Below are 27,199 nucleotides of genomic sequence, written 5' to 3' on the forward strand. Positions count from 1 at the left end.
TTTCTCTATAAAAGTAGAGAAAACTGGTAGGTGTAAGGTAGATTAGTGGCTCTTGGTGTCAGGACCACTTTACACTCTTAAAATTATTGGGGAATCTCAATGTCTTTTGTTTATATGAATTATAGCTACCAATATTTACTATATTAGAAAATAAAACTGAGCAATTAAAAATATTTACTAATTCTTTGAAAAGAACAATAAATTCATTACATATCTATGCAATCAATTATCTTAAATGACAGATAATTATATTTTCCCAAACAAACGTACATTAGTGAGAAGAGTGGCATTGTTTTCAATTTTGCAAATATCCTATGCCTGGCTTAATAGATGATAATTGGATTCTAATATCTTTTTCTGCATTTAATCTGTTGTGATCCTTTTTTTAAAAAATTGCAATATACAAAGAAAATCTGGCATAACACATACATAGTTGGAAAAGAAGGTGTATTTTGACTGCCTCTTCTTTAATACTATACCATAACTTAAAAGTAGGAGTTTCTTAAAGGTTGATTGCAATATAGAATTTAAAGCCATATTAACAAAACTTTTCATACTATTGCATTAAAATCTATTGGTTCTTTTTGCATACTGAATAATGTGCAATAATTGTTTACCCATCATGATTTTGTAACTGCATGCAGAGGTCATTTGAAAAATATTGGTTCACTTAGCTAACCATATTTTCTAAACGTGAACATGTATCATTTTTCAATGTTAAAATAAAATCACACTACCAACCTTATTACAAAAGTCCTTAAGTATTGGGAAGCTGGGAAGTTCATTGTGGCAGACGCAAGTTTTCCAAAATTTTCCTTTTCACTTGAAAACTTGAATTTTATCTTTGGTTAAAAATACTACGAGATGTTTTCCAAGAAGTGACGGGCTTACTTTGTTGATTTTAAGCAAATGTCTGCCAAATACCCAAATCTGAATAATCATAGTTTGTCTATCATTCACTCTTTCAAGTAAAAATGAGATTTATGAGAAGCAGAATAATGCTCCCCACCCCCAAATGCTTATGCACTAATCTCCAGAACCTGTGAATATGTTACTTCCATGGCAAAAGAGACATTGAAGATGTGATTCGCTTAAGATAGGGAGATTATTCTGGATTATCAGATTGGCCCAATGTAATCACAAGGGTCCTTATAAATGAAAGAGGGAGGCAGGAGATTTGAAGATACTCTTTTGCTGGCTGAACATAGAGGAAAGAACCATGAGCCAAAGAATGCAGGTGGCTTCTAGAAGCTGGAAAAGGCAAAAAAAAAAAAAAAAAAAGGATTTTTTTAAGAGCTTCCAGAAGGAGCTTACTGCTGACACCTTGATTTTAGCCCAGCGAGATCTGTGTCAGACTACTAACCTTCAGAAATGTAAGATATTAAATTTGTGTTGTTTTAAGCTACCAAGTTTGTTATAGTGGCAATAGGAAACTAGTATAGCTACTTGAGCTCATAATTCAATCACACAAGTACTTTTCTTGAAAACAACAGGTACTTCCGTGTGCAAAGTGCTTTTACCTGTACTCCCATTCATTTTCTCACAAAATATTAAAAAGACATGTAGTCAAGTGAAAAGATGTAATAAAATTAATAATTTTTACTACTTCATCAAGGACATGCTTCTGTGAATCTTTTCCCCCTTCTTACCCTGAATGTATGGAGTTAAAGGATACAATAACTACTAGTAAGTTTGGTGTCACTGCCTTGAATTGCTCTAAGGCACCAGTGTTTTTACCCTTCATTGCTTTTGCGCCAGCAGTGCAAATATCAATATAGTCAGAAGGCAAATAATGTCTCACGATTCTTATGAAATGAGTTTTGACTTTGTGAACCCCCTGAAAGTCTTTGAGAGACAGCCAGGGGTCTGCAGTGTGAAGACTCTTCGGGTGAATCCCCATATTACATGAGATTCTCTCTGAGCAATACTGCTCTCTCCTTTTATGGAGGGATGAAAAAGCCAAAACACTCTCCACAGACTTTTGGAAAATCCCCATTCCCTCCCAGCAGTCTTTTTGTACTGACTAGGAAAAAGGTGGTATTGGGATGGTGGCTGACTATAGAAAAATTGGCCCTGGAAAAGGTGTTTGTGCCTCAGGGAAAGTAAATATCTCTTCTCTCAAGTTTGAGGCCACTCAGTATTCAGTTGAAACGGCTCTGAATTTTGTGGTGGGGTTTAAGTTACAAGCGAAAGTTCTATTGTCAAGGGAATTTCTGGTTCTGCTTTTAGTATGAGCGAAATACCATCTCAAACCATTATGTGCTTTAAAAACCGAATACCAATCAGGAAGCAATTTGGAAAATCTTTATTATAACCTACTGTTAACTCTATTCAGAAAGCCAGATGTGTTCTCGAAGAAGTGAAAAAGCAAAGTGGTGCAAATAAAAAGTACTCTAAGCCTGAGAGCATCCTTAGCTCCTGCAAGGCGATTGTGGACCTTTGTTTTAGTTACTGCCACATAAATGTCACTGATTGACAGAAGGACTAAGAGAAAGGTTGGATGTACTTGACAGTGAGAAAGTTTTAAGCAGGAAAAGCTGCTTCATTACACTTGGATCCTTCAGAAAAGCAGTAGGTTTATATGCCCGAAGTGTGAGTTTGCATATGGCTCTTGTACTTTCTTACTGTTATTTTGGACCGGTTAACTATTCTGAGCCTCATTCGAATCTCTGTGAAATGAAGATAATAAGAGCACCTAATGTTTATTATTGAGATCTAATAATCTAATGGTGTATGTTGAGGTATAGTTTGCAACATGCCATTCAAATTTTAATTTCAATGTGATCATTAACTTAGATTGCTCTCAGGGCAAGTGTGAAGGCAGCATGACAGTGAGGAGCAGGGCAGGGGAGGGAGAGTCAGGCCCAAGGGCCATGATGCCTTCCTTACTTCCCATCTCAGTCCCAAAAGTCTAAGCTGAGACTCTGCAGTCTATGTCTGTGTGACCCCAGGGGTGGTTTCAATATATTTTCATAGTGCATTCTGGATAACACCTGCATCAGAGTCACCTGGGGTGATTGTTAAATATGTAAGTTATACCCTCCTACAGGCAGATTCTTTGCCCTCCCCTCCGGACCTACTGAAGGAATCTCTGATCAACAGGAGTCAAGGAGTTTATTTGTCAACACATCCTAGGTGGTTCTGATGCACATTCAAGTTTGAGACCTACTGTCCTAAGTTCTTTGTGACTAAAGTTCCTCATCTATAAAAGAGTGTGTTTTATCAGATGTCATCAGGTTTTCTTTATAATGCCAAAATTATAATTTTTTTTTCATGATTTAAGAAGTATCATAATTTTCAACATGGGTGGATCTAGAAAGTTATGATACTAAGTGAAATAAGTCAGAGAATGACAAATACCATGCTATTTCACTTGTATGTAGAATCTAAAACAAAATAAATGAATAAACAAAACAGAAACAAACTCGTAGATGCAGAGAACAAACTGATGGTTGCCAGATGGGAGGAGAATTGGGGAACCGGGTGAAAAAGGCAAAGATATTAAAAAGTACAAATTGTCAGTTACAAAACAGTCATGAGGATATAAAGTATAGCACAGGGAATATAGTCAATAATGTTGTAATAACTATGCATGGTGCTATATGGGTCCTAGACTTATTGGAGGGATCGTTAAGTTACATAAATGTCTAACCACTATACTGTATATCTGAAACTCATATAATATTGAATGTCAACTGTAATTGAAAATAAAAAGAAACTATTAAAGTAATTTAAAAAAATAAATGGCAAAATTTTACCCACAACCAAGAAATAAGCTTTTTTATTTTATTTTAAAAATTAAATGCATAGGTACATGGTGGAGAGTAATCAATGAATGGAAATAACATTTATTTTCTGTAATGCCTTCTGCTATTTTAGAAATGGAAATAGTCACTATCTTGCTGTGGCCAAAATGTTCATTTGCTGATGAATTAATTTGAGATACACATTGCTATATGTAACTAACGGAATTGGCAAACATGCAGAAAAGGCCATCTCATAGTTAGGTCTGTTGGAAAGGAGCCTCAGATATCCATGGAATAGCACAAGTGTACTTAGGATGGAAAGGCGCATGTAGGAAACTGCAGACAGCAGATCAGGGACTGTATGAATGCAGCTGAAGGAAATTGGATCCTGATAAATGCTTTTCATTAGCCTGTGGAATCGTTCTTTCCTCATTATCATCAGCAGATGATAGGTCTTCCTTGGCTGAGCTGGACCCTAAACTCACAGAGTGATCAATTTTCCTGAGGCAAATTCCTGCGTTGCCAGAAGCAAGGGACAATTTCCAGATGACTGCTGTTCCCTCCTCTACGAAGCTCAGTTTTCCTTGTGTGATGATCATATGTCCTGGATTTTCTATCTGAGACTCAATTTTGAGTAATTTTATTCTTTTCAATAAAAAGATTAAATTTCTAAATCCGATACAATTGATCCTCATTTATAAGACTGTATCTATAGATCTATATTACATAAATAAATTCACAAATCAGGAAAAAAGACTCCTTTGTCAGATTAGATTTTGGTTCAGAAATCATGGTCTTCTAAAGGTCAGGCAAAAGGCAGAAATACTCAATGGTGCTATAACGAGTAGGTAGACTCCCTAAGAATGAACATGTCAGATAGATACAGGCCAATCCTGTCAGCAAAGATAGCATCAATCTGCATGAATATGTGTAAATATGTCTGCTTTAAATTGGTGTCCTTCTAAAATGGTTTTGTTAGCAGCGTGCATTCTTTACAGCTGGAGGTCCACTCACGGTTAAGGTAATCTTGGCAGATGAATTCACGGGAAGCAGCAAGACATGCTCTATTTCCCATTGGAATTCTTTTCACGGCATCTCTTTTTGCTTCTCACCTATTGCTTTCTTTTTCTGCATTGATTTTGACCAACCATTGTTGGTCTGAGTTCTTTTCATGCTCTTATATCCCAAACAACATGTCAAATACTTTTTATTTCTTCTTTAGATCTGAAATGACCAGTTGATAAAAACCAAAGCATTGGTTCCAGGTTCCAGCTTGAGTCCAATTTTATTCCTGTCCCTCTTGGTGCTCTTAAACCATTGAATGTTTTTTCTTTTTGCTGGACTTTTTAGGTGACCACAATGTCTGAACCAAAAATTGAAATGTGTGATCTGACAAGGGACATGTATGTTTCCTGATTTGTACATTGATTTATTTACATGTCTTATAAATGGGGACAAATTGTGCCTCAGATATAGTTTTCAATTTAATGATTCACTTTTTCCTGTGTATTAGATAAGGGCCCATGTGGTCATGGACATTTGTAGGTCTGTCGAGGTGACCCTTGCCTGTCCACATGGCCTCTCGGCCCTAATGCTGTCTTTGCTGGTGCTATGCCATGCCTGGGCACAGAATACCTGTGCAGCTGTCTGTGGTCCCTTATGCTGCAGTAATTCCCTGTCTGGCATCTGACCACCCCCCGCCCAGCCCCAGTGGCTCTGCTAGGGATCAGAAAATAGGCTCCTTCCTCTTTTTCTTCTATCCCAAGGCTGAAGGAGTCCTCACATGTAAGAGGCAGGTGTGAGGTTCTGCTTCCAAGTTTTTGCCTAAGATGTATCTACACACCCAATCTTCTCCCTACTTTGAAACACAAAATCCAGAGAGGCTCACCCCTTCGGTTTTCTGCATGGCCAAAAGCTCCACTTGAGGCAGTCAGATGGCTGAATACTGAGAAAAACAGGAGCATAACATACCTTGATATCTCAGAAGTGCTACATTGCATTGCCTCTTATGTAAGCTTTCTCTTGACATCTTCAAATTTCCCTTGTGTAAATTTTTTTATAAGTATTTTTTCTCCATCGAATACATACTATGGAAACTAAGCACATCTGCAGTCCTAAATGAGGCTTTCCTGAGGAATCTCTTTGCTCATAGAGTCTGTTTACTGCTGACTCTGTTATAAACCCTTCCAGAAACCATTTTTTTCAGTTTGGTTCCTTTTACAAAAAACTTAAAATTTTCTTTTTATTTATTTATTTATTTATTTTAAATAAAAACGGGTTTGCAAACTTTTTTTTTTTTTTTTACACCTACAGCACCTGGTCTTCCTAGGTGGTCTCCTATCCTGGTTTACTATCCAGGCCCGACCTTGTTTAGCTTCCGAGATCAGACAGGATCAGGCATGTTCAGGGTGACATGGCCATAGCCTGAATTGTCAACTCTTATGGGTTGAATTATGTCCTCCTAAAATAGATGTTGAAGTCCTAACTTCGAGTGCCTCAGAATGTGACCTTCTTTGAAAATAGGGCTGTTGCAGATGTAATTAATTAAGACGAAGTCATATGGGGATAGAGTAGGCCCCTAATTTCATAAGAAAATGGTCAAGTGAGGACAGAAACACAAGGAAGACACCTTGAAAACGTAGAGAATTGGAGTGGCATCTGTGAGCCAAGGAATGCCGAAGATTGTTGGCAAGCCAGCAAAAGCTAGGAAGAGGCAAGGAAGGATTCTCCCCTACAGGCTTTAGAGTGAACAAGCCCTACTGACATGTTGATATCAGACTTGTGAGCCCCAGGACTGTGAGAAAATAATTTTTTTTAAGCTACCAAGTTTGTAATATTTTGTTATAGCAGCCCTAGGAAACTAATACATAAACCATTGATTTAGAATTTAGTTTTTTTATGTTAAAAAAATTGAGGTATAACACACAACAATAAAGTACGTAAAGTGGATGTGCACTCATTTTAAGTGTATTGTTCAATTTTTATATGTACATTTCAATAGTTTCTTACATATACATGGCTAACCGTCAAACAGATCAATAGATAAAACACTTCTGAGACCCAAGAAGGCTTCCTTGGCAGCTTTCCAGTTAGTATCATTTTGCCTGGCCCTAAGAGTTAACTATGATTTTGACTTTTATCAATCTCTATTAGTTTTGCTTATTTTTGAATTGCACGTAAATATGTGCTCTTTTGTGTCTGGCTTCCTCAGCTCAACGTAATGCCTATGAGATTCATGTTATTGTATGTTCTTGTAGTTAATTGACTTTAGATTTAAGAATAATACAGTTCTCTGGTATCATCAATAAATCAATGAACAAGTGTTGGTGAGGATGTGGAGTAAAGGGAACCCTCATACACTGTTGGTAGGATTGCAAACTGGTACGCCCACTATGGTAAGCAGTCTGGAGGTTCCTCAAATAATTAAAAATGGATATACCTTTTGACTTAGCAATTGCACTTCTAGGTATTTATCCAAAGAAAATCGAAACAATAATTCATAAAGATCTATGCACTCCAATATTTGTGGCAGCACAATTTACAATAGCCAAGATATGGAAACAACCTAAATGCCCATCGACAGAAAAGTAGATAAAGAAGTTATGGCTCAAATATACAATGGAATATTACTCAATCATTAAAAAAAATGAACTCTTACCATTTACAATGGCATGGATGGGCCTGTAAGTTATTATGCCGAGTAAAATAAGTTGGACAGAAAAAGATAAATACCATATGATTTCATTTACATGCGGAATTTAAGGAACAAAAAGAACAAACTAATCAAGAACAGACTTACAAATATAGAGGATAATCTGGTGATGGCCAGAGGGGAGGGAGGTTGGGGAGCAGGGAGAAAGGGATGAACTGTTAAAGAAGTACAAATTAGTAGTTGATGGATGCTCACGGGGATGGGGAGCATGGCTTAGGGAATGCAGTCAGTGTTAATGTAATGGCAAGGTGTAGAACCAGAGGAGAGAAAGAGCAATCAGGGGGATCATTTCATAATCTACATAAATGTCTAACCAATGACCTATATACTTGAAACTAATTAAAAAAAAAAAAAAGAATACAGTTCTCTATGCTACTTTGGACAGAAATTAGCTCCCTCTTGGTTTTACAATATAAAGTGGCTTCCATGAATTGATTTAATTTTGTGATATAGTTTAATGGACTGGACATGATTGGAGCTGTCAGCACCAGAGTTGCAGTTACTCTGATATTTTAATAAATAATTAAATACACATATGCTTAACATCTGCCACTTGGTAGAATAAAATTAGAAATTGTAAATGAATTGTGTAAGAAGAGACATGCATGTAAACTGTGTATATCACTGAAAAGGCCCATGTGGAGCTGTTGCTTAATTCTAGAAAATTTCAGAAGAAAAACAGAAACATTTGGTTCAGAGATCATAGTAAATTCTCTTTGACCCAGCAATTATACTTCAATTTGTCTCAAAGAATAACTAGATGTACAAAAAATTTAGCTACAAGGATATTACATTTATTATTGCTGATTAGAGGGGAGAGAGAGAGAACTGGTGATAGGGAATAATATAAATTATCAGTAATTTAGAAAGATTAGCTAAATAAATTAAGGTATATTCATAAAACAAAACCAATTTATTGGTCTTTTATCACCTGTCCTCAACTTTTGTGCATTTCCGTTTAAGGGCAGCAATGAAAGGTTTTGCAAGGCTCAAAAATTACCGATGTGTTTTTGAAGAATATTTAATGATATGAAAATGTTACTTTTGTTACTGTGTTGTTTATTGGCAACATTGTTACTAAACAATAAACAAAATAAACAAAAGGATGATCTCATTTTTATAGCAATATTGTGTAAATACAGAACAAAGACTAAGAGGCTAAATACCAAAATGTTAATTAATGGTGGTTACTTCTAAGTAGTAGGATTATGGGTAATTTAAATTTTCTTGTCTGTGCTTTTGGTTTCCCAAATTTTTGATATTGTTATCGAAATAAGAAAATATTTCTTTAAAAAGGGATAGGAAATAACCACCTGTTTCAAAGCCATGTTTACTTTGCAAAAGATAATTTAATATGAAAATAACAGCTTTGGTTCATTAGAACATCCATCTGAGATAATTTTTAACATGACTCACTTCTACTGTACATGATTTCATACAAGCAAAGCTTAGCTTTCATGTTTCTTGATTGTATGTATTTTTCTGACTGTTTCCAAAAAATCTTACTTTTAAAAATTAAAAAATGCAGTATATATTAAAGTCTAGTGTGCCATATGAAACTCATGAGGGAAACCTATTTTTTATTTTAACGTGATATAAAGAACTGAGTGGAAAGATCCACCTGCGTGACCCACCCTGCTGCGCTGCCTGTTTCTGGAAAGAAGAGGCTGTCTCCATCTTGGAACTGGGAATGTATATACTTAGGTTTATTGGGGGGCGGGGAGGACAGATTAAAGTGGGTAAGGAATTGGAAGGGAGGTGTTTCTATGTGTTTCATCTTTAAATAGTTTAAAGATATTCTTCAAACAGTAATTTCAGATTAGAATTAAACATAAAGAACTAAGACCAACGGTTCCTAGTGGAAGCTCAGGGATCTGGAGCAGAAGACTACATGTGAGGAAGATATAGAGAATGGACCATGATGCTGCCTCCTGATTTGAAATCTGGGGCCATGCATTTATACTTTGTCATCTCTAAAGCTTCTCGTTTCTGTGATTTTTTTAAAAAAGAAATTTTACACTTTATATATCTTTCTTGTCTGTTAAAGATGAAATCAGACGTCTGGTCTAGTAAGACTCTCTCAACATCTGGTGTTCACTACAGTCCTATGAAGTTTACTGGTTTTATTTTCATCTGTCCTCAAATTTAGTGCATTTCCACTTAAGGTCAACAATTTTATGTAAGTTGCAACAGAATAAAAATATTATTTTTAAATCTGTCTCTTGTATCAATCATGTTAATCTCTTAAACTCTCTATCTTTCTCTGTCTCTCTCTTTTTCTTTGTGTCTCTCACTCTTTCTCATGTCCCCCGCCCCTAAAGCCAGCTCTATGGAGACATTAAAGACCCAGATGTGTTACAACCCTATGTATGAAAATTTTATCTATGACTCCACTCTTTTAATTTCTTCATCAAACACGATTGTTTTTCAGATAGGACTAAGAAAGCAGAAAACCTCCTTACCCCACTCCTGCCATTCTCAATCTGTTTTTTGTGTTTTCTGCTTTCAGAAACATTTCTCCTCCCAGTGGACATGTTGATTCTTATCCATTTTCTTTTGAGGTAGAGATAGGGCCTACATATTGAGACTGGGCCACAAGATATTGGCACAGGGATGTCTTATAACAAGATGCCAGAAGACAAACATACACACATTTAGATATGCTTCTACCCAGCAGAATTCTCAAGAACTACGACATAGTCACCACTTTGGCTGTGTGTGACCAAGAGTCCAGGGATGGCTGGCCCTGCTGTTCGATGACTGCAGGCCTTTTCCTTCTCTTGTTATTAAGCTCATTGCTCAATCTGATCGTTACTACCGAGTTGGGGACTCAGTCTTAAGGGTCCTTCCTCCGCAATCCTGCTGTTATGAAGTGCTTCTGGCAAAGAACCCTCTGCTTGCTACTGTAGAGCATTCTCCACGGGATTCAGTTATTTAGAATGCAGACAAGGAAATTTGCTTGGCCTGTCGTAGTCTTTTTTTTCTTTTTCTGTGAGTTGTACTTTTTATGTTTTTACCATTAATGTCTGCTTTTGTAATCTTATCTCTTCTTTTTCCAATTGATTTTCCAGTGAATGTGACCAAGTTTGTGGTCATTTTCATGATCTATAATTGCCAGATTTAGCAAATAAAAATACAATAATGCAGTTAAATTAGAATTCCAGAAAAACAGCAAACTTTTAAAATATAAGCATATCCCATGCAATGTTTGAGACATATTTATACCAAAAAATTATCATTATTTATCTGAAATTTAAATTTAACTGGTAATTCTGTAGTTTATCTGGCAACTCTGTTTCCATCTGACTTCAGAGCCTGTCCCTATTTAATGAACTCCTCAAAGAAAAGCTCAGGAGAGCAAGCCAAGTCAGCCATTTTTTTCCCTTTTGTGGTTTCAAGTTATTGGTGCAGAAAGTTAAAGCTTCTGATGGAAGTGAATTTCTGGGATTATCTTTGGAATCTGATATGCTCTACCTGACCTCTGGGGTTGGTACATAATATCCCTTATGTCTGGAGTTGCCCCTTCCTCCTGTAACCTCCAACCCTCTGTCTCTGAACCCTGTCTCTTGCTTTGCCTTGTCTGCTGAGCTGCTAGTTTTTCTTTTAGTGTCAGTTTGGGGGCCATTTTTTTCTTCGCAAGCCTTACCTTGACTACACAAATATAAGGAGGATGTGCCCGTTGTTTGCATGCTCACAGCATCCTCATCCTGAATGTCTCTATCAGAGAACCTGCTGACAGCACTCAGACTGTTGTTTCCTCAACAATATCTAGCATACGAATGAATGAATGAATGAATGAATACACCTGGAGAACTGGGGGTGATTTGGTGAACTGAAGAGTCTTTAATAAAAATTCTCATAAGAGAAAATGAAGACAAACATGCTTGATTCTGGGGGAATGGAGCAAAGCCAGAGGGGAGAGACGATTTTAAGTAGAGCAAATACATCGCAACCATATCATTCTTTGGCCCAGACACCATGGTGACATGCTTAAGTGCCAGGGCAAAGGGACTCTAAAAAAGAGTCAAAGGAGAAACAACCATTCTGCTAGAACCTCCACAGGTATTGATTGAACCAGTCGCTATTGGTTGTGTAATTGTAGCTGCTCTAGGCATAATGGTGCAAAGGTAGTGATGGTGTAGCTCACAACTCTGGAGTCCTCCATGACAGGTACTGCCACTTCAGTGAGCTTGAGCAGGGCAGAGGAAAAGGACAGGCATCCATGGCAAATACAAGTATTAGTTCCTGTACCTCCTGATGACTCCCAGAATTCTCTGTGGATTCTCTAAGACGGGATCAGAGTTTTGGCAGAGTAGTTGGAAGACTAAGCCAACAGATCTTGTGTAGAGCATATGGTGACCCTGTTTTACCTCTCGGTTGGTGTGCTCTGGGTGACATCTACTGTATCCATATTTGCTAGCTTCTTAAATAAAGATGATGGCTAATTCTTCCTCATATACTCTACAGGGTCATTTATAGTTTCTCTCTGTAATTAAGTTATAGGCCTTGAAGGAGTGAAGAATTTTATGAGGCAGAGGAAAATCTAATAAACTGGCCTGGTCCTCCCTGGGAGTGAGGTTGTGATCATATGTCACATAAGGGTGTTATTTACTAATATTTTTAGGAGAAAACATTTGCTTCTTAGAAGAACTTTCAGATAATTATCTATGTTGGCTTTTAATTAAAACAGTCCACAGTTGCACAAAATAGGAAAGATATGACCCTTTTTCTTACTTTGAATTTGGATAAAAATGAATGAATGAAGAACAAGATTTATGATGAACCCATTCTGATGTCTCTTGGAATTTTGATATTTTTCCTTTTTTACTATATAATGAAATGTCAACATTTATATCTTCCTACTGAGACAGTAAATGGAAGGAAAAACTGTTGTTTACAACAAAATTTTTAATATTAATTTTTGGCTATAATTGAAAGAGAAATAGTTGTAATAGGTGGGCAGAAGGAGGGTTAAGAAGAATTAGTGAGCATCTCACTTTCCTCCCAAATCTATTTGTGAATATGAATTTATATAGAGGCTGTGGGCCATTTGGAAAATGTGGCTGGAACTCTGACCCACTTCCTTCTCCCAGTTTCTTTTGACCTGGGGTGTATAGCATAGTCTCCTGGGGACTGTTAATCTACTGATCCCTAGATCTCAATAGTGGGCTCGAAATATTCAGTAAAGTGTGTTGTAAACAAATGTGCTGTCATTCAGGCGTTGTTGTTTCATTTATAGAGCATATGCAGGGTAGATTTAGCATAATTCTTAAGGATTCTAGTATTTTCAGAATGGCAAATGAACACTGGCTTCAACTTTAAATCACCAGATACATTAACCCCTATCTGGAGTCAGCTGTCCTGTGAAGCTTTGAAACCAGGCACTGACTTCTCATCTCTAACTATGAAAGTGCTAGATGGCATCTTCTAGAACTGTTTTGTCCACATTGAAATCTATTGTTTAGTGTAGCCACCTTCATTAATTACTTTAGCTTGATCTTCTGGATAATTTGCTTCTACATCAGCACTTAATGCTGCACTTTGCACTTTTACGTTATGGAAATGGCTTCTTTCCTTAAATCTTGTGAACCCACCTCTGTTAGCTTCGAACTTTCCTCTTGCAACTTCCTTACCTCCCTCGGCCTTCATAGAATTAAAGAGTTAGGGCTTTACTCTGGATTAGGCTTTGGTTTATGGGAATGTTACGCCTGGTATGATTTTTTACCCAGACCACTAAAACTTTTTCTATATCAGTAATAAGGCTGTTTTGCTTTCTCATCATTTGTGTGTTAACTGCAGTAGCACTTCTAATTTCCTTCAAGAACTTTTCCTTTGCATTCACAACTTGGCTGTTTGGCACAAAAGACTTTCAGTCTGTCTCGGCCTTCAACGTAACTTCCTTACTAAGCTTAATCCTTTTTAGCTCTTAAAGTGAGAGATGTACAACTCTTTCACTTGAACACTTAGAGAACATTGTAGGATTAATTTCAATATTGTTATCTCTTTGGGAATAGAAAGGCCTGAGGACAGGTAAAGAGATGGGGGAGCAGTCATGGTACATGCATTTATTAAGTTCACTGTCTTATATTGATGTGGTTCATGGCGCCCCAAACAATTGTAATAGTAACACCAAAGATCACTGATCACAGATCACTATAACAAATATAATAATAATGAAAAATTTAAAATATTGCATGAATTAGCAAAATGTGATACAGAGACACAAAGTGAGCAAATGTTGTTGGAAAAATGGCACCAATAAGCTTGCTTTAAGCAGGGTTGCCACAAACCTTCAATTTGTAAAAAAAACACAATATCTGTAAAGTAGTACAATAAAGTGATGCACAATAAAATGAAGTATTCATATATTCAAAATACATAAAGAACTCATAGAACTCAATAGCAAAATAGCAAACAATTTAATTAAAAAATGAGCAGGACGTTGAATCTTGAATAGATATTTTTCCAAAGTAGACATATGAATGCCCAACAGGTACATGAAAAGGTGCTTATCACTAATCACCACGTAAGTGCAAATCAAAACCACAGTGAGATGTCCCCTCACACCCGTTAGGATGACTATTATCAAAAAGACAAGAAATAAGTGTTGGTGAGACTGTGGAGAAAAGGCAACCCTTATTGGCTGATGGTGGGAATGAAAATGTGTGCAGCCACTATGGAAAACAATATGGAAGGTTCTCAAAAAATTAAAAATAGAACTATCATATGATCCAGAAATTACACCTCTAGGTATTTATCTGAAGGATCAAAAACACTCACAAAAATACCTGCACCTTCATGATCAGTGCAGCATTATTTACAATAGCCAAGACATGAAAGCAAACCAAATGTTTTTCAATGAATGAATGGATAAAGAGAAAGTGATACACGCACTGGAATATTATTATTGAGATGCGGAAAAAGAATGAAATCTTGCCATTTGCAACAACATGGATGGAATTTGAGGGCATTATGCTATGTGAAATAAGTCACAAAGAAAAATATCGTATGTCACTTATATGTGGCATCTAAACAAACAAACAAACAAACAAACAAACACAAATTCACATGTATAGAGAACAGATTGGTGGTCGCCAGAGGCAGGGGTACAAATTTCCAGTTAGAAAATAAATAAATAAGGTACAAATTTCCAGGTAGAAAATAAATAAGTCCTGGGATCTAATGTACATCATGGTGACTATAGTTAATACTAGTGCATTGTAGATTTGAAAGTTGCTAAGAAGATAGATCTTAAAAGTTCTAATCACAAGAAAAAAATTGATAGCTATGTGTGGAGATGAATGTTAACTATACTTATTGTGGTGATCATTTTGGAATATGTACTAATATTGAATCATTATATTGTATACCTGAAATCAGTATAATGTTACATGCCAATTATATTTCAAACAAAAAGGAAGAAAATGAATAGCTTTACACAGTATATTGGAGAAGTATTTTAGCAGGAGTGAACACAAAAGTGGTTCAGCTTCTTGTGCCTGTTTTCTTTCTTGAGGTAAAGAGAATTTATAAACTGTTAACTTTGTATGCTCTGCATGAACTGCTGTAAAAGTTTTAAATGTGTATTGAATTTAGTGTTTTTTTTTTTTAACTATCAAAGATTCCAAAGAGAGGGGAGAAATTAGTCAGAAAGATTTATTTCAAGAGCAACTTTTATTAATTAAAATATTGTTAGCATAGTTCAGTATTTAAACTTAACTTCTTTAATGTAGCCATTTGTCACGTGTAGGCACCATCCCATTAACCTGAGTAATCAACTCTGTATTCACTTCAGTTCAATTTAGGTTAAGGGGTAAGCATAGATTTTTCTCTGGTTCGTTTTGTAAAATAACTTCTTGCAATTTGCTTTATGTACATGTGCCCATATGAAGGAAGTCAAAATATATTACAGAACCTCTATTTTTATATATTAACTATGTGAAATTTAATTTCCTACCCATCAAAATATTTTTCATTTTAATTATCAATTAGATGCTCTTGTTTTTCTTATAATACATTCCTGAATTACTTTCCTACCTGCTATAAAATTCTATGAAACTATTCATTATGTATTAGGAAAACATTTTGGATACAGATCTCCAGAGACTTCTTTAACAGCCATTTATCTTCGAAATTAAAAAAATACTTTTGTGTTTCAAAAAACACTATCATGAAAGTAAAACGACAATGTAAAGAAAGGGAGAAAATATCTGCAAATCATATATCTCACAGGAGACCTGTATTCAGAATATATCCATTCAGGAGCTCTTCCAGTCAATAATAAAAAGACAAATAACCCAATTGAAATATGGGCAAAAAATTCAAATAGACATTTCTTCAAAGAAGATATACAAGGGACCAATAAACACATTAAAAGTTGCTCAACATCATTAGTCATCAAGGAAATGCAAATCAAAACCACAATGAGATATTACTTCACACCCACTTGGATGGATGGTTATAATAAAAGAGACAGACAGTAAGTGTTGGTGAGGATTTGTAGAAATTGGAACCCTCATATATTGCTGGTAGGTTTGTAAAATGGTGCAGCCATTTTATCAGATTGGTAATTTCTTGAGCAGTTAAACATAGAGTTATTATACAAGCTGGCAATTCCATTCCTAGGTATATACCCAAGAGAACTGAAAACATGTGCCCACACAAAACTTGTACAAAAAGTGTAAACAACCCAAGTGTCTGCCAACTAAAGAGTGGATACATAAAATGTAGTATATCTGTACAATGGACTATTACTGGGTCATACTATGGACTGAATGTCTGTGTTCCCGCAAATTCATATATTGAAGCCCTTACCTGCAATGTGATTGATATGAGGAGTTGGGCTATTGGGAGGTAATTAGGTTTATGTTAGAGTGGAGCCCCCATGATGGGATTAGCACCCTTATAAGAAAAGGAAGAGACTCTAGAGCTTCCTCTCTCTGCCATGTGAGGATATAGTGAGAAGGTGGCCATCTGCAAATCGTGAAAGAGGCTTTTCAACAAGAATCAAATCTTCTTGCACCTTGATTTTGGACTTCATAGCCTCTAGAACTTTGAGAAATAAATGTCTGTTGTTTAAGCCACCCAGTCTGTTTTGTTATAGAAGCCTAAGCTGACTAAGGTTGTGAAAACAAATGAAGTACTGATACATGATACACATGGATTAACCTTGAAAATATGATGTTAAGTGAAAGAAGTCACACCAGGGCAGAAAAAAAAGGCCGAGAAGGAACAGGTCCATTAAAACCACCCAAATCAGTTAATAGAGATTTGATTGAACTGTGGCACTGCCAATCATTTCTGCCACAAGAGAGATTATAAGGGCATCTCCTTTAGAAGCAGACAACTGTTAGCATATATGGCATTGCCCTGTGTTAGCCTCTTACATTTTGGGTCAGCGGCACTTGCTTAGACATATGAACCAGAAAAAAATCTCAATAAGCAGAGGCTAAAACAGGTGTGGTAATACCTCAATGTTGTGAGCACAGCTTTTTTTTTTTTTTAACTGATCCAACAGTCTTGTCTTTACTTAAAAAAATTTTTTAGCAAGAAAAAGAAGGTAAGTAATTAGACAATCCAATATACTAGCTTCTTCATTCTAAAAGCACTTGAAACAGAAACCAATTTTCTTTTTGGGAGTTGGTAGCAATTAATAATTACTGGAATCCTTTGTCCTATGACTGAGTAATGGAAAGTGTCATAAGGCTACTTTTTAAAAAATATTTCTTTTATTGTGGTAACATACACATAGCATAAAAGTTAACATTTTAACTATTTTAAAGTATACTGTTCAGTGACATTAAATACATTCACAATGCTGTATATGAGACTATGTTTTGAAATTAGTCTTTTTCTTGGTCCCTTTTCTCCTAAAAGTAACACTCAAAGTTCCTGTACATCTAGTTCAGTGAGGTCAATATTCTTGTAGAGAGAACTTTGACATCAATAAGATAATTCTGAATTACCTCTTCTACTATTACTTAGGTAGGTGGTATAAAATCTGGACTAGCAGTTTCTAGATGAAAAAAGAGTTCAGGATCTGTCATAACTAACGTCAATGGAAAATTCTTTCTTTGAGATTGCCTTGATTCCAGTATACTGTTTAATCCACTTGGCCCACGTGTGTAAGACTTGTTAAATTCTTTTACTAAATCTGGGCAGACATAACTATGATACTCCTTTACTTCCATAGCTGTTTTCAAGGATTACTCTGGAAGAATTCATACTTCTCAGACTCTCAGTAGTTGCTGAATGAAATATGTTCCAGCCTACTCTGTGATTGGTATATGCTCACCACAGCAACCAATTACATGTCCTTCAGCCATAGGAGGGGCAGGAGTCACACTGTCTTCACTGTCTGGTACCATACTGGTCACTAGCAGTTTTCCTACTTGTTTTGATAATCAGGATGCTATTAATGCAAGAACAGCCTGCATGGCTATATATAAATAAGCCTGAAGTATTGCAGGACCCAAATAGTATTTTATTGAATATTCTGTTTTCTGAATTATTTCATGGAGTTTTAATCAAAAGAGAGTAGTGACCTTCAGGTTCTGCTTTAAGTATTTAAAGAACTCTTGCTCTATTAACCTTTCCATCAGGTCAGTCTTCAACTATATTGTAGTGGACTAGCCACTTCATGGTATATGTGACCTTTTCTATTACTTCACTCCAAAAAAGAAGTCTAGGACATCTCCATTTCATCACCCTCTTTCACATGTGATGACCAACTTTTGCTGACTCCTTGATTGCAATACATAAAAGGTAAACCATGGTTCTGTATTAGCATCATCTTTGAGTTTTGTATACTCAACGCCATGATCTACCACACAAGCTGGTAGCTGTCCCACCACTTCCTTCTTTCCTGCTTTTGCCGTTGTTGTTTGGTCTGCACCGGTTTGGTAGATTGATAGCAGGGCATGTGAGAGTTCTAAGCCTCCATAGTTGGGTTGTCTTCTCCTACAACTTTCCTCTCTCTTACCGTCTTTTCCAAGAAAGTCGAGGAAACCGTAGGTGCCCATGCCCAGTCAGACCCAGGCTGATCCACACCGAGAGTATTCTGTACAATTGTTTTGAATGGAGGTTATAGGGCAGCAGAATAGTTTTTTGATTTCTAGGTTATTATTTGCCTCGCTGCTTATTTATTTATTATTTTACACTTTTCCACATATTTATTATTAGGTAAGCCATGACTCAGGATCCCAGGGTGGGATGTACCCAGATTCCCCTTCACCTCTCTGGGAGAAGGATAAAGGACAGAGAAGAGGCAGGGGGAGCCAGTTCAGATTTTCCAAAAAAACATGTCTTCTGTATGGTGGTCGTCCCAGTATGACACCTAGGATGTGGGGCAGAGGGACTTGTACACACGTTGATACCATTTGCACATGGACACATCACCCCCTAAAGTGGTCATTGCCTTCTCACAGTGGTGGAAGTTCAGGTAGTTCTGCGAGCCGTTCCTGGTCTGGTTCTGGATGGGGAAGTGGCTGTCAAAAGGCGCAGCCTGGTAGTTCTTTATTTTAGTCTTGATGTCTCCTGCCCTATTGCTGACTCGTGAAGACTCCCTGAAGCAGCTCACAGCTCAATTTGACCCTCAACTGCTTCTATGCTTATTTTAAAAAAACATGAAAGTAGAGATCTTTGGATCTCTGCATAAGAGCTACCACAGGTCAGAACCCCAGGTGTTGGGTGGTGGACTGGGAGAAGCAAAGAAGCTTCCTCTCACAACTGGAGCTCCCTGCAGGGGTACAGGGAGGGGAGAAGGAGCGGCAAGTTCCCTGAATAGCCCTGCCTGGAAAAGCTGTTAGCTCCCTGTGGTCAGCCGGTGGCAGTGCCTAGTCATCAAGGCATAAGGCAGATAAGCCGGATGGCAGAAAACAACAGTTGATTTTTACTGCTGCAGTTGTAAAACTGAGGCTGAGTTGCAGCCCCCAACTCCCAACCCAGAGCTCCCCCCCCCATACCCTCTGAGACAGAACATCATGGAGTCCCAGGGGAACCTGAGCAAATGCTACTGAAACTGTTGCTAAAACTGACGGGGACTGAAACTGAGGGTAACGAGCGTGAGTAAAGACATTTTCAGGGCTTTATATAAAGCGGGTATCCAAGAGGCTTAGATGCTACCTACTGGAAAGCAAAAGAAAAGCACCTTCTTTGCAGCAGGCTAAAGAGAGACCTTTATATAATAAATCTTTCCGGAAAAAATGCAGAATACATTTCCATTAATGCCCATGTGGAGAAATAGTCCATTAAACACCATGAGCAACCAAGGTGACAAGGCATCTCAGAAAGAAAGAGAAAAAACTCCAGAAAATAAGCTTACGGACATAGAAATATGCAACTTAAATGACAGAGAATTCAGGATGGTACTTCTGAAAAAACTCAGTGAGTTCTGAAATGAGTCATATTAACAATTTCAGGAATTGAAGAAAAAAAACACTTAAATGAGCAGAGAAAGCAGATTGAAACTCTCGAAAAGAACAGAATAGAGCTTCTGGAGATAAAAAAAAAAAAAACACACACACACTGCAAGAGTTGAAAAATGAAATAGTAAGCTTGGGAAATAGAGTTGACCAAATGGAGGAAAGGATCACAGATATCAAACACATAAATCTAGACATAAATCAGAAGGAAGAAAAGAGAAACCGAAGAATGAAAAATAATGAGAGAGAAATTCAAGAACTAGCTGATACCATCAGGAGAGAATACATAAGAATAATGGACATTATCAAAGGTGAGGAAAAGGATCAGGGACTAGAAAGCATTTTCATACAAATAATTGATGAGAATTTCCCAAATCTAAAGAATGAGCTGGAGTTTGGAATTCAAGACAGGGACAAATTGAGATAACAATGACTGAAAAGGGGGAAGATTGAAAAATTTAAATTTGAAAAGGGGAATAGAGATAGGCATGTGCAAAAAAAAATGTATATATACACAGATATAGATGTATATATATATACATATATAACTATAATTTACATATTCATAATGGTAATCACATACAGAAGATTCAGAACTGATGCACATAACAGAAAAGAAGAAGAACCGGAGGCAAAACCCACAAAAGCCAACCAAAATAAAACAGAAACACAAGGACAAGGAAACACCAAGCTACCAGAAAGACCAAGCTACCAGAAAGAAACACCAAGCTACCAGAAAGAAAAAGATAAAATGGCTGTAAGAAGACCTCATATATAAAGAATCATCCTAAATGTAAATGGACAGAACTCACCAATAAAAAAGCACAGAGTTGCAGAATGGATCAAAAACAAAACCCAGTCATATGCTGCCTCCAGGAGACACATCTCAGCTCCAAAGACAAATATAGACTCAAAGTGAAAGAGTGGAAAATGATATTTCAAGCAAATGGCATTCAGAGAAAAGCAGAAGTAGCAGTACTAATATCAGATGAAAGAAACTTAAAAATAAAGAAGGTAAAGAAAGATACTGAGGAACACTTCATAATGATTAAGGGAATCATGCACCAAGAAGATATAACACTTATTAATATCTATGCTCCCAATCAGGGAGCCCCAAAATATGTAAAACAATTACTAACAGAACTAAAGGGAGAAACAGACCAAAATACTATCATAGTAGGAGACCTAAATACCCTACTGTTGAATATGAACAGATCATCCAAACAGAAAATCAATAAGGAAATAACATTCTTAAAAGACACATTAGACCAACTGGACATAATTGACATTTATAGAGCCTTTTATTCCTAAACAGCTGCTTATACATTCTACTCTAGTACACATGGAACATTCTCAAGGATCGACCACAAACTGGGACACAGAAATAGCCTCAACAAATATAAGAGGGTTGAAATCATACCAATCATATTCTTTGATCATATTGTTTTGAAACTAGAGATCGACTGTAAAGAAAAAATGGAAAGAACCACATGAAGATTAAAATGCTACTGAAGAATAACTGAGTCAGAGAAGAAATAAAAAGAAAGAGCAAGAGATACATAGAAATGAATAATAATGATAGTACAATATGTCAAAACTTTTGGGACACTTCAAAAGCGGTCATAAGAGGAAAGTTCACACGATTACAGGTCTACCCCCAAAACCAAGAATGAGCCCAAATAAACAAACTAATGCTTTATCTTAAAAAAAAAAAAAAAACTAGAAAAGGAAGAATAAATGAAGCCTAAAATCAGCAGGAAAGAAATAATCAAAATTAGAGCAGAAATAAATGAAATTGAAAACAAAAAATAATAGAAAAAATAAATGCAACAAAGAGCTGGTTCTTTGAGAAGGGAATAAAATTCACAAACCCCTGGCTATACTCACTAAAGCAGAAAGAGATAGGACACAAACAAAATCAGGGACGAAAGAGGGAAAATTATGACAGACACTGCAGAAATACAAAGGATCATACAGGAATACTATGAAAAGTATATAACACCAAATTTAACAACCTAGAAAAAACAGACCAGTACTTAGAAAAATACAGCCTTCCTGGACTGAATCAAGAACTGGAAAATCTAAATAGACCAATCAGCGGTATGGAAATTGAAAATTGAAACAATCATCAAACACCTACCAAAAAGTAAAAGTCTAGGACCAGATGGTTTCACCAGTGAATTCTACCAAACATTCAAAGAGATTTAGTACCTATTCTCCTCAAACTCTTCCAAAGAATCGAAAAGGAGGCAATACTTCCCAACTCATTTATGAGGTCCATATTATTCTGATACCAGCACCTGGTAAGGACAACACAAAAATAGAAAACTACAGACTGATATCTCTCATGAAACGGATGCAAAAATCCTAAATAAAATACTAGTGAACTGAATACAGCAACATATGAAAAATATTATACACCACAATTGAGTGGACTTTATCCCAGAGGCACAGGGATGGTTCAACATACACAAATAGATTAATGTGGTACACTGTATAAACAAATTTAAAAATAAGAATCATATGATCATATCAATAGATACAGAAAAGGCCTTCGACAAGTTACAGCATTGATTTAAGACCAAAACACTTCACAAAATTGGTATAGAAGGAAAGTACCTTACATAATTAAGACCATAGATGACAAACCCTCAGCCAACATTATACTGATGGTGAAAAACTAAAAACCTTCCCTCTAAGATCAGGAACAAGGCCAGGCTGTCCACTATTGTCACTCTTATTCAATATAATATTGGCAGTCCTCGCGAGTGCAATCAGACAAGAGAAAGATATAAAAGACATCCAAACAGGAAACAAAGAAGTCAAACTGTCACTATTTGCAGATGACATAATCCTTTATATAGAAAACCCTAAAGACTCCACAAGAACACTACTAGAAACAATAAGCAAATACAGTATAGTTTCTGGATACAAAATCAATGTTCAAAAATCTATAGTGTTCCTATACTCTAACAACAAAGTGTCAGAAAAAGAAGTCGAAAAAATAATTCCTTTTGCAATTGCAACAACAACAACAAAAATCTTGAAATAAATTTAATGAAACATGTGAAGGACCTATGTAATGAAAGCTATAAGACCCTATTAAAAGAAATCGAAGAAGATACAAAGAAATGGAAAGATATTCTGTGTTCTTGGATTGGAAGAATCGACATAGTTAAAATGACCTTATTACTTATAATGTTATACAGATTTAATGCAATCCTCATCAAAATCCCATCAGCATTTTTTAAAGAAACAGAACAAAAAATCATCAGATTTGTATGGAAGCACAAAAGACCCAAATTGCCAAAGCAAGCCTGAGAAAAAAGAACGAGACTGGAGGCATTACTCTGTCTGACTTCAAATTATACTACAAAGTGACAGTAATCAAAACGGCATGGTATTGGCAGGAAAACAGACACACGAACCAGTGGAACAGAATCAAGAATCCAAAAGTTAACCCATATTTATATGGGCGAATAATTTTTGACAAAAAAGCCAAAAACATACAGTGGAGAAATCTTCAATAAATGGTGCTGGGAAAACTGGAAAGCCTACTACAAAAGAATGAAGATAGGCTGTTTTCTGTCATTACTCACAAAAATTAACTCAAAATGGATTAAGGACCTGAATATAAGACCTGAAACAATAAAATGCATAGAAGAAAACACAGGGACTAAACTCAAGGACCTTGGACTTAAAGAGGATTTTATGAATTTGACCTCAAAAGCAAGAGAAGTAAAAGCTAAAATAAATGAATGAGATTACATCAAACTAAAAAGCTTCTGCTCAGCAAAAGAAACTGTCAACAAGGTAAAGAGACAACCATCCAAATGGGAAAATATATTTGCAAGTAATACCTCTGATAAGGACCTAATATCTAAAATATATAAAGAACTCATATGACTCAATAACAACAACAGACACCTCTCCTCAGAGGAGATACAAATGGCCAACAAATATTTGAAAAGATGCTCAACATCACTAGCTATTAGGGAAATAGAAATCAAAACCATAATGAGATACCATCTCACACCTGTCAGAATAGCTATCATCGACAGGACAAATAATAATAAATGTTGGAGAGAATGTGGAGAAAAGGGAACCCTCATACAAATTGGTACAGTCACTCTGGAAAACAGTATGGAGGTTCCTTAAAAAATTAAGAATTGATTTAGCATATGATCTAGCAATCCCTCTATTGGGTATCTACCCCCAAAGACTTGAAAATCCATATCCAAAAAAATATTTGCACACTGATGTTCAAAGCAGCATTGTTCACAGTGGCCAGGACATGAAAGCAACCGAAGTGTCCTATGATACATGATTGACTAAAGAAGCTGTGGTATATACTTACAATAGAATATTACTCAGCCATAAGAAGAGATGAAATACTGCCATTTGCAACAACATGGATGGACCTCGAGATAATCATGCTAAGCAAAATAAGCCAGACAGAAAAAGTTAAAAATCACACGATATCACTTATATGTGGGATATAAACCTAAAAACAACAAATGAACAGGACAAACAGAGACTCATGGACATGGACAATGGACTAGTGGTTACTAGAGGGAAGAGGATAGGGGAGGAGGGGTGAAGTATACGGTTAAAGTGGGCCAAACATAGGGGGGTAGGTGTAGGGCGAAGTGGGTAAAGGGGATCAAATATATCGTAGCTGAAGGGAACTGGACTTTGGGTGATAAACTCAATAGAATATACAGATGCCAAATTATAATGTACACCTGAAAATTATATAATTGTATTAACCAGTATTACCCCAATAAACTTAATTTTTTTTAAAAAAACATGAATATCAAGTATAGCCTAGCAAGGATGTCATCCTTAATTTTGACAATAATCTAAATTAAGTACATTAGAAATACAGTATGAAAAGAGCCAAATTGAGGCAGTGCCTAAGCTGAGATCACTTAGGAAAACAAAAAGTTGAGGATGGGTAATATAATGAATGATGCAACCTAAGTATGGTTGTACATCAAGAATTTAGGCTGAATATACGGTAGAAGCCGATATATCTGGAAGAAGGATGGGAAAGGTACACGTGAAGGAAACCTAAGTTGTGCAGAGGTTATTGCAGTAAATTCTAATTAACTAATTAGCTTTCTGGGCAATGCTCTCAAACCCAGATGCACCTCTGAATGACCCATGAAGTCAAAATGAACAGCTATCTTGGTCCTAGCTGAGGCCAATTGAAACAGACTCTCCAAGGGTAGCATTTTTACTTTTAAAAAGTTTTATAGATTGGTTGAGAAAGAAATATTCGAGGTAGAGGAATCACATGGAACTGTTCCAGAAACTAGTTTCAACCTTTAAATAACAGAGAGATGGCCTGAATATATAATAATTCAACTGTTGTTTTCCACTCATAGCAATCAAGACAGACTGTGAACTCAAGGGTAGTTCTGTATCGCTAGGCATATTTAAGAACATGCAAGTCAAAGAAGTCATGTGATGAAACGGGATAAGAAAAAAAATGCTTTGAAAATGCTGAGCAGATCAGAGGAAGCTGATGGGTCCTTGTCACTGCCCTGTTGTTGGGGGCAGCTCTTCAGTGGAGGATGGCTCTCTAGAGCAGGGGAATGGGGACTGGTACAAGGACTACAGTTTGATACAGAATAAGACTGAATAGAAGAGACCAAAACAGGCTTAGGAGCTGGCTCAAGTCTGACATTGTGATTGAAGACGCAACCTTTGTTATCTTTGCTTGATCCATAAGAAAAGAGGGTTGATGACCAAAATAAGAATTACAACTGGATACAATGTGTTTGCACTGAGTCGTAGGTGCATATAGGATGATTGCTTTATATATTTGGGTATCAGTGTATCACAGTATTTTATTTTAATTCTATTAAAATTACAGAGCACCTAAAGTTTCATGAAATCAGAGACTTTGTCTATTTTGTTTGTTGCTATAGCACCACTGTCTAGAACAGTGCCTGGAACATAGTAGATGCTTGTAAAAGCTCAATGTATATTGAATGAGTTCATTGTTTTAAAGCTAAAGTTAAGAACATCAGAAATACTTGAACCTTGATGAGCCTAACCACCAACCACATTGGGACTATACATCACTGTCCTTTTAGTGGCAGCACAAAGAAAATTGATGTTGAAGTTTGGTCTTAATTTAGTTTTTTTTTTTTTTTAATCTCATGTATTCTCCTGTTCTTTCTTGGTGAAAGTGTCTTAATTTTTTCTTCTCCCAGATAAAATCAATTCTGATATCCTTCATTCATATGAAGTATAAATAATGTTCAGTACTTTATGATATGGTATTTATATTTCTAAATTGAAGAGATGGTGGCTTAATGTGGCATTTGAATCATCATTTTCATAATAGGGAAAGATTTCTTTTTCAATAATATATTGTTTTTACTGTGAAATTTTTACTGACTTTTAAAATTTTGAGAAATAGTGTGCAAGGTAATTTGATATCCATTAGAACTCTAGACAGAGAATGAAACTGTAGCAGAAAAGAGAAGCCACCTATGGGCTTACAGAAGAGCAGAATCTGTTTGTCCTTGCCTCCTCTTTTCCAAAGAAGTGGCAAAGAACGATTCCTTTTTCTCTCTGATTCTGAAGGGTATGTTGTATGTGTTGGCACTTCTCCCCCTCGCTCATAAAGGAGCCACGCTAATGGTAACCAGGATTTCATAGCATTCTTAGTTTGATTTGATGCTGAGGAGAATAAACCAGGTACCACTCCACAATCAAACAATAAGCAATAGCATTTGGGTGTTTCCCTAATGGAATGTGGGCTAGGTCAGCCATAAAGTCCAAATGTTTCATAGACCACCCACCCAGACCACACACACACAGACACACACACGCAAATACACACACACGCAAATACACACACACAAATACACACACATGCGCGCGCACACACACACACACACACACACACACACACACACACACACACAAAACCACCACTAGGAGACAAGCATTCAGGATTAAGCAAGTCATAGTCACCAGCCGCTGACAGGCTTTGGCAAAGGCATCGGTTGTCATTTCCAATTTGGGGGATTTGCTTTGTGTCTAGAGCCCACATCAAATATGCTGCTGCAATTAAGCAGATTGTCTGCCATAGTAAGTTTCATGGAAATGTTTTCTTGCACTTCTCTGATGCATATAAATGAGGTGAAAATTCTATTTTGCTTTCTTCAGAGCCTGAAATGTAAAGATTATAAAGGATGTGTGTGATCATAACATAACAGCTCTGGAAACACATTCTGTAGCTTAAATCAAATCATTTTCTTCCCATGAGTGAATTATCTAGCACTGTTTCTGAAAAGCCT

General features: G+C 36.4%; 2 pseudogenes; both read right to left on the bottom strand.

The window, feature by feature from the left end:
- Nucleotides 1-6,050: 6,050 nt before the first annotated feature.
- LOC118602160 lies at nucleotides 6,051-6,171 on the bottom strand (annotated as a pseudogene).
- Nucleotides 6,172-17,357: 11,186 nt separating this feature from the next.
- On the bottom strand, nucleotides 17,358-26,912 carry LOC107510789 (annotated as a pseudogene).
- Between the last annotated feature and the right edge of the window lie 287 nt (nucleotides 26,913-27,199).

The sequence above is a fragment of the Rousettus aegyptiacus genome, unplaced genomic scaffold, assembly GCF_014176215.1.
Source record: "Rousettus aegyptiacus isolate mRouAeg1 unplaced genomic scaffold, mRouAeg1.p scaffold_m13_p_4, whole genome shotgun sequence".
NCBI classification, from domain to species: domain Eukaryota; kingdom Metazoa; phylum Chordata; class Mammalia; order Chiroptera; family Pteropodidae; genus Rousettus; species Rousettus aegyptiacus.